This window comes from Priapulus caudatus, unplaced genomic scaffold (assembly GCF_000485595.1).
Source record: "Priapulus caudatus unplaced genomic scaffold, Priapulus_caudatus-5.0.1 Scaffold572, whole genome shotgun sequence".
Lineage (NCBI taxonomy): Eukaryota > Metazoa > Priapulida > Priapulimorpha > Priapulimorphida > Priapulidae > Priapulus > Priapulus caudatus.
Window position 1 is genome coordinate 39,110 of NW_014577633.1, and position 8,098 is coordinate 47,207.

The 8,098-nt window shown below is 48.6% G+C and overlaps 1 protein-coding gene across 1 annotated transcript in view; it reads right to left on the reverse strand.

Annotated features, from left to right (window-relative positions):
- The window catches only part of LOC106811764 (U4/U6.U5 tri-snRNP-associated protein 1-like), a 27,846-nt gene that overhangs the window by 19,069 nt on the left and 679 nt on the right, over nucleotides 1-8,098 (reverse strand). The window lies entirely within an intron of this gene.

The window sequence follows — 8,098 nt, forward strand, 5'->3', positions numbered from 1 at the left end:
CCGCTCTCCCTACACCCATAATTCTCTGTCGCCCTCCCTCTCTCGGCCCCCCCCCATCTCTCTCTCCCTTCCCCTCTGCTCCACCCATCTCTGCTCTCTCCCTCCGCTTCTCCTAACACCCATCTCTCTCTCCCTCCCTCTCCTACACCCATATCTCGTGTCCCTCCCTCTCCTCCTCCCATCCTCTGTCCCTGCCCTCTCCTCCACCCATCTGACCTCTATCCCTTCCCTTCTTCGTACACCATCCTCTCTCCCTCCCTCTCCTGCCACCCATCTCTGTCTCCCTCCCTCTCTAACCACCCATCTCTCTCTCCCTCCCTTTCTTCCTCGCTGACCAATCTTCTCTCCGCTCCCTCTCCTCCACCCTCTCTCTCCCTCCCTCTCTCCACCCATCTCTCTGCTTCCACTCCCTTCTCCCTCCCTCTCCGTCCACCATCTCTCTCTTCTCCCTCCCTTCTCCTCTACCATCTCTCTCTCCCTTCCCTCTCCTCCACCCCATCTGTCTCTGCTGCCCTCCCTTCTCCTACACCATCTCTCTCTCCTCCCTTCTCTTCCTCCACCCATTCTCTCTCTCCCTTCCCTCTCCACCAACCCATCTCCCTATCGTCTGCTCTCCCTCCTTTTTCCTTCCACCAATCTCTCTCCCTCCCTTCCCCCGGCCCGCTCCTTCTACCCATCTCTCTCTCCCTCTCCTTCTCTCCCACCATCTCTCTCTCCCTCCCTCTCTCCACCCATCTCTTCTATTCCCTCCCTTTCCTCCACCCATATCCTCTCCCTCCCTCTCCTCTTACCCATCTGTCTCACCTCCCTCTCCGCCACCAGTCTCTCTGTTCCCTCCCTCTGCTCCACCCATCTCTCCGCCCTTTCCTGCTGTCACCCAGCGAGACAGCGCCCCATACCTGCTCTAACCCTGGCACGTCGCGCCCTCTTCTGTCTGCTCTCATCTGCCGCCGCCTTGTGTAGCGCCACCTGTAGTCCTCTCTTGGCGGCGTCGTTGCCTCTATCGTGACGCAGCAGGTCCTCGCGGTCCGCGGCCGAGACATCTCCGCTCGTGAATACGCTGTTGCGCACCGCAAGTGCGCGCGGCCGACAGAGAGAGATGCGGTGATGTCTAGGTGCGTGTAGGACAACACACGAGTATAATGCCGCTCTCAACTCCTTTTTCTGGTCTCACCGCGGCTCTCACCCTCCCTCTACCCTCTCACTCTCTTTCTTTCTCTCCTCTCTCTCTCTATAAGATCTTATCCTATTCTCTTCCGGGGCGGGTTCCACGCTCTCGGTCGCTGCCCAGGGCGCAGCGTCCTCCAGTCGCTGGGTTGTTATTGTTCCTTGTTGGTTGTCCGGCGGCATTTTCTTCGGTGCTTTGGTGGTCGTGGGCTCGGTCGGCGGTGAAGGCTCTGGCGGGCTGGGGGTGGGCCGGCGCCTGCCGCTCGGGGATTTGGAGTCTTAGACTGTATATATCTTTCTCTTCGCTCTCTTTCCCCCCGTTTATCTCTGTCGTCTTTTTGAACCCCCTCCACCCTTTCTCCCTACATTGTGATATTAATAAGTGCCGCGGAAGCGAGACACGCTGAGTCTAACGTCTACTGCGGTTGACCTGTGGTGGAGTGGGTGGCGGATTCAGTAAAACCCTGTTAGTCCCAATGTGTTCACATACACTGCCGAAAAGCTGGAATGCACAGGGATGGTCATTCAGAACCTTCTATAAAGGAATGTTCGTTCGGATTGTTATGAAAGTTGCCACGAATGGCGCTTACGCTTTAAGTTGTTCTTCAGAATTAAGAGATGGAACGCTCCCATCGTACGTCTAGTAGCAACAAACTTATTTGCAAGACAGGAATAGGTAAGCACTCATCCATTTGACTACGCAAGCCTAAGGCTGCCCAATAGAAGAGCTGTCCACCTGTTACAATTAACGCAGGTCGAAAACTACGCAGTACCACCACACATGCACTGGCAGTGGCCATTCGGCAGTGCGCCGAGTACGTTACATGTAACATACTGACAGTTACAGAATGCCATAGAAATCTATAATACGATTTAAAGAGCATAAACTCTTCAACCTAATTTACGCCTTTCTGGAAATTTCATTGTGAATTGTAGCCTCAATACATCCAGGATGATAGATTCTTACTAGAAACCTCTGGGGCAGTCAAAGTCTTTTTAAAGACAGTAAACAAATTCCCATGTTTAGACCCTCCTGTGATGGTCAAAAGTTACATCCGACACTTACCTCTTCGCAATGTCAGCCCAGAAGGTACATTTCATGGTCCTTTCAATAAAGCATAAAAATTGCTAGGTCACCACTGAAACAAAAAAATTTTCAATCGCTCGTCAGACCATGTTCCTCTCAAGAAAAATTGCGTGTAAATCTACCTGTGGCCATTGACTTTGACCTCCAATTCAGCACAGTGATGGCTTTTCCTACCATGCATGCTATACACCGACTATCACAAGCCTAGCCGTCGAAGCCGTTTTAGATTTGTGCCGCAATTCTGTCATGTTCCTCACTATACTCTTTTACCGAGTTGAAGGAGTGATGTTTCCCCCTTTCTTTTTACACTCTGACCTTGACCTTTGACCCCCAGCTTCGGACATCCCAACTCGTGTTGGACGGATCCCCCCGATGTGACGAATATCCGTGACCGTACGTCGAGCCGGTTAAGATTTGTGCCACTGTTGACGACGCACGCACGCACGGTACGGGACGGGGTGGCCACGGCACGATCGGTGCCGATTCTAGAAGCTGCATCCTGACTACTGTCAGACCTGAGCTAATAAATACATTTGACTTATATTATTATATTATTATTGCTGCACATTACAACTACACGAGAGAATCCACACGAGAGAGAAAGTTGTTTGCAACCCACCGCCAATATATCAACTGGGTTCCCGATCATTCCCGCCATCCCTCCCGCGCCTCGACGCCGGCGCCCTCTATAACTCACGTTCGTCGAGGCGGGGCAGCCCCGCGTCCTCCACCTCCATCTCCATGTCCTCGCATACCGTCTATCAGCGGGATGCGCTCCTGGCTGTTTGCCGCCCGACGACGCCGGGGGTGGGGAGGGGTTCAGACTTCATGACGGCTCGCGACCTCGTCGCTCGTGCGATAGGCAAGGTGAGCAAGGACAGACGAGAGAGAGACCGAGATGAGCATAGATCAGAGACGATGGAAGACTACGACGATGAGAGAGAGAGAGATAGATAGAGAGGAGAGGGACGAGGGAGGAGAGATAGAGAGCAGATGAGATCGATGCCAAGGGCGGTGTGCGATGCAGGCGACAGAAAAGCAGCAGAGAGAGAGAGGAAGCCGACAGAGAGTGACGAGAAGATGGCGGGAATTGACTTCATCAGGAGGATGCGTACAACGGGCTTCTAACTATTTCATTTAGCAGATAGGAAACCACCGCATAGAAATTAACTCTCCTCCGCATTCTAGCTCCACATATACCCACTAAGTCTTGATTGTGCTGAATTCATATGTATGCTGATCTCGAATACACATACAAATGTAAGTTATGAGTTATTAAAGTGCATTCGTGCGTAGCCAAAGACTTATACCATCCATAATCCAAATTGATATATAACGTTAACAAGTATATATGTACAAGTATGTAATATTGAAACATGCCGCTGGAAAAGGCTGTAACAGTTTGCTAACATGCCTGGAAATAAAGAAATTATAACAAAAAAACATTATTATAAAGATCCTGTACATTAGATTAATGCTAGCTTATTCTTAGCTTAAACGCAAGTTTGCAAGGGGTTCAAGACGTCAAGCGGGTCACTCGAGGTCGTGAACACTGCGGTTTTTATAAGAATGGGTATTTTCAGCTACAAGGTTGAGAGCACATAGCTTAAACTAGACCACTACTACAGAAATATATGAATTAATATAAAATCATAGACATGAATTACGAAATTAAATAATGAGTAGCACACTGCCCTCATGTGACGTCTGAAGCACTATTCAAAGAACATTCTATAGCCGAGTGGCAAAATTTTTTCTTGCGGACAGAAACCCTTAACAGGACTCATCTAAAGCTGAATCTAGACTCTCCAAGATCACTAACGAATTAAGAGAAATCTAACGGGCGGGGAGGTTAAGAATCAAGAATTAATCAATTATTAATTCATACTATTTAAATTTTAATAATTAATAAATAATAACTAATTAAGGATACTCTCCACCTTGCCTACGGCCGATCATTGCTCTAATTGAAAGTTTAAAAACGGTTTATTGTATGAATGTAATCGGAATCAATCACCCAGCATATATCTCTATGCTCAAGACCCAAAAAGTCTTCTCATGACAAGTCTTCCAGCATCTGAAATTGATGTTACACACCCACATAATTTTGCAATTTTATGTAAAATGGTATTTCTGGATAATTCTCTCACTTCCAAATAAGGATTGAGGAAGCAAAACTTTTCCGCCACAGTTAAAGCACCAAATAGTGTACTAAAATAGCCCTGCAACATGATTTCATTGCTTTAAAGTTAATACTGTACTGAGAGAAAAAGTGCGAAAAAAACTGCGCTTTAAAAGATTCAAAGTTGACCGCCCGTTGTGTTAGAATTTGCAAATTTTAGCGCGAATAAAGGAGGCATAACTAAATAAAATATCAACACTAATAAACAAAATCATGACGCGGCGTCGTTTTTTACCGCAATGATGCTTAACCCATCTAAAACAGAGTGTTAAGAATTAAATTACATCCGCTGTGTTGTAATCACAGCCAGAAATATCCATTTATACATCGGCGCTCTTACTATTTTCAGAGAATAGGACAATTGGAGAAATTCAGCGTTCTTGCGCATTTTTCACGAATGACTCGGCACCGGCCTGTGTGCGAAATGAGCTACTCTAGTTACCTGGGTCGTGAACGTATGATGAAGACCATTACTACTGATTTAAGTATCTTTAACTGTGACATGACTACACCTGACTCCACTAAACGCTAGGTAATAGCGTTCCGAGTGCACCTTGGAAAGCTGATGGAAATTACGAAGAGGTTACCATCGCACTTTTATGCAAACGCGCGTTCACTCGCGCATGGTTGCACTGCAGTGCCTTTACTAAGCTACTCCTGTTTCAACAAACACGCGCTCTGAAATGCCAGGTCCCTCCGCAGTTGGTAATCAAGGAGAGACGCGGGCTATTTTCTCGTTGTGCGGTCGTCTTCTTGCGGCCCGGCAGATTTTTGCTGAGCTAGTCATCTGGGCGCAGTGACAGCTGTTAGGAGGGTTGAATTGCTGAATGACTACGTAGCCATACAGTAAATATCGTGTGAAACATTCTGGTTGTATTCATGTCATCTGACGTCAGTTCAGTCGACGTCAGCCTGCTGCCGGCTCACTACACCGTGTACGCGGGGCAATCAAAGGCGCTCCGTCTGCACATTGTTCACCATTGTACCGTTTATATGCGAGAAATGGCATTACTAGCTGACGGTGGGCAAACATAGCTTTGAAGCCAGTCCAATATAAGTTGAAATATAAACAAATCCGGTAAAATTTTGCCTTAGAAAACATTTGTTGCAGCAGTGATCAGCGTAAAGACTAGATCAGAGAGGCGACCGATCCACCTATATCATAGAAGATAGTGTCAGACTGACGCCGCAGCGGGTTGGCCTAACCCGACGCCTACAGGTCAGATGGCGCCCACCTGGGTCAGCCGCCCGCCAGGGCTCAGGCGGTCGTCGGCCGTGAGGGCGCTGGGGCTTTCTCACGTCGCTCGCTTCGCATCTTCTGCGCTTACGCGACGGCTTCCTGAAGCGCGCGCCATCTCGTCGCCGTGTAGCTACGTCCCGCGGCGATCTCCGCCGAGGCGGGCGCCACTGGCAGGACATTGCTTGGTTGTGAAAAAGACTAAAGATAGGTTGGAGCGAGAGACAGTGCAGAGAGAGGACACAGAGAAGAGAGAGGACACCGCGGCCCGAGGAGTCACCGAGAGGACCGGGAGCGAGAGCGGGATCTGTTTGAGCGAGAGACGAGAGCAGAGAGCGGCCGCAGGGAGGAGGGAGGATTGGGGGGAGAGCGGAAGACGAGAGACAGAGATTGAAGACCGCGTCGTGCCGGGAGCTCGGTCGTGAGAGGAGAGAAGAGGACGAGCCGAGAGAGCCGGGGGATGACGAGCCAGAGAGAGCGGCGAGAGGGGGAGAGAGACCCGATGAGAGATGAGAGAGAGAGAGAAGAGAAGAGGACAGAGTGAGAACCGAGAAGCGAGTCTTCACACACCTTAATTTTCAATAGAAAACAACTCAAAACAACTTGCTTTTTTAAAAAAAATCGTCGGGCATTCGGGCAGTCTTTCCTCACTAGGCTCCGCATCCCAATACCGCCCCCCCCCACCCTCGACGCTGCCGCCTACCTCACCACACGCGAGCCGCCCCACCTGAGTGTCGACTCACGCCTTTTGCACCGTCGTCGGGAAGTGGCGGAGTCGGGCAACTCGCCGTCTCTGCCCGCCACGTTGGTCGAGGGCGCCACTAGTGAGCGAGCTAGGCTGACCCTTGGCTAGACGGCGTCTTCCCAATCGACCTCCTCGTCGCGACTTTGGCGCCACTCGGGCGGGAGGGGCAGACGCGGCAACGGCGCGGCTGAATGGGCCGCCACCGGTCAGGAGAGGGGGGGGTATTGCTCTAATGAAGATTAAACGTTTATTGATGAATGAATCAAATCAATCACACGTTTTATTTATAGAGGAGATATATCTCTATGCTCAAGCCAAAAAGTTTCATGAAATTTCCAGCATCTAATTATGTTACCACACAAATTTTGAATTTTTATGTAAAAATGGTATTTTGGATATTTCTCAATTACCAAAAAGATTGAGGAAGCAAAACTTTCGCCACAGGTTAAGCACAATATGTACTAAAATAGCGCAACATGATTTTTCTTTAAGTTTAATACTTACTGAGAAAAATGCAAAAAACTGCTTAAAAATCAAGTTGTGTGTTAGAATTGCAAATTTTAGCGAATAAAGAGGCATAACTAATAAAATACAACACTTAATAACAATCCATGACGCACTTTTTTACAGCAATATGTTACCATTAAAACGAGTGTAAAATTAAATTAATCCGGGTTGTAATCACAGAGAAATATCCATTTATACATCGGCTACTATTTCAGAAATAGAAATGGAGAAATCAGCGTTTTTCGATTTTTCACAATGATCGACCGCCTGTGTGCAAAATGGGTGAACGTATGTGAAACATCTACTGTTAGTACTTACTGTGACATGACTAACTGACTCCACTAAATAGGTAATATGTTCCATGCACCTTGAGAAACTGTGAGAAATTACGAGGTTACCACTGCACTTTTATGCAAAACGCACGTACAATGTGTACTGCATGCCGTTACTAAGCTATGTGTCAACAAACACGCGCCTAAATGCAAAGTGTGTAACAAGGGAAACGGGGCTATTTTCTGTTGCGCGGCAATTTCGACTATCACTGGCAGATGACAGCTGTAGGAGGGTTGATGCTGAATGATACTAGCATAGTAAATATCGTGAACATTCTGGTTGTATCATGTCTCTGACGTCATCAGTGACGTCAGCTGCTGCTCACTACACGTGTACGCGGGCAATCAAAACGCTCTGACAGTTCACATGTACCGTTATATCGAGAAATGAGCATATACTGAGGTGGCACATAGTGTTAGCCATCCAATAAAGTTGAAAATAAAAAATCGGTAAAATTTTGCCTAAAACATTGAGAGTATCCTTAAGACTAGATCAAGAGGCGACCATCCACTAATATAAGGCATGTCAGACTGACTGCGCGGGTGCCTAACCTCGAGCCAAGGTCGGTGGCGCCCCCTGGTGTCAGCGCGAGGGCTTCAAGGTCGTCGGCCGTGAGGGCGCTGGGCTTTCTCACTCGTCGTCGCATCTTCGGCTTACGCGACGGCTTCCTGAAGGCCGCCATCTCGTCGCCCGTGTAGTACTCCCGCGCGATCTCCGCCGGCGCCACCTGCAGGGATTGCTGGTGAAAAAGAAAATGAGGTTGAAAGCGAGAGGCAGTCAGAGAGAGAGACACAGAGAGAGAGAGAGAGAGCGAGAGAGAGAGAGAGAGAGAGAGAGAGA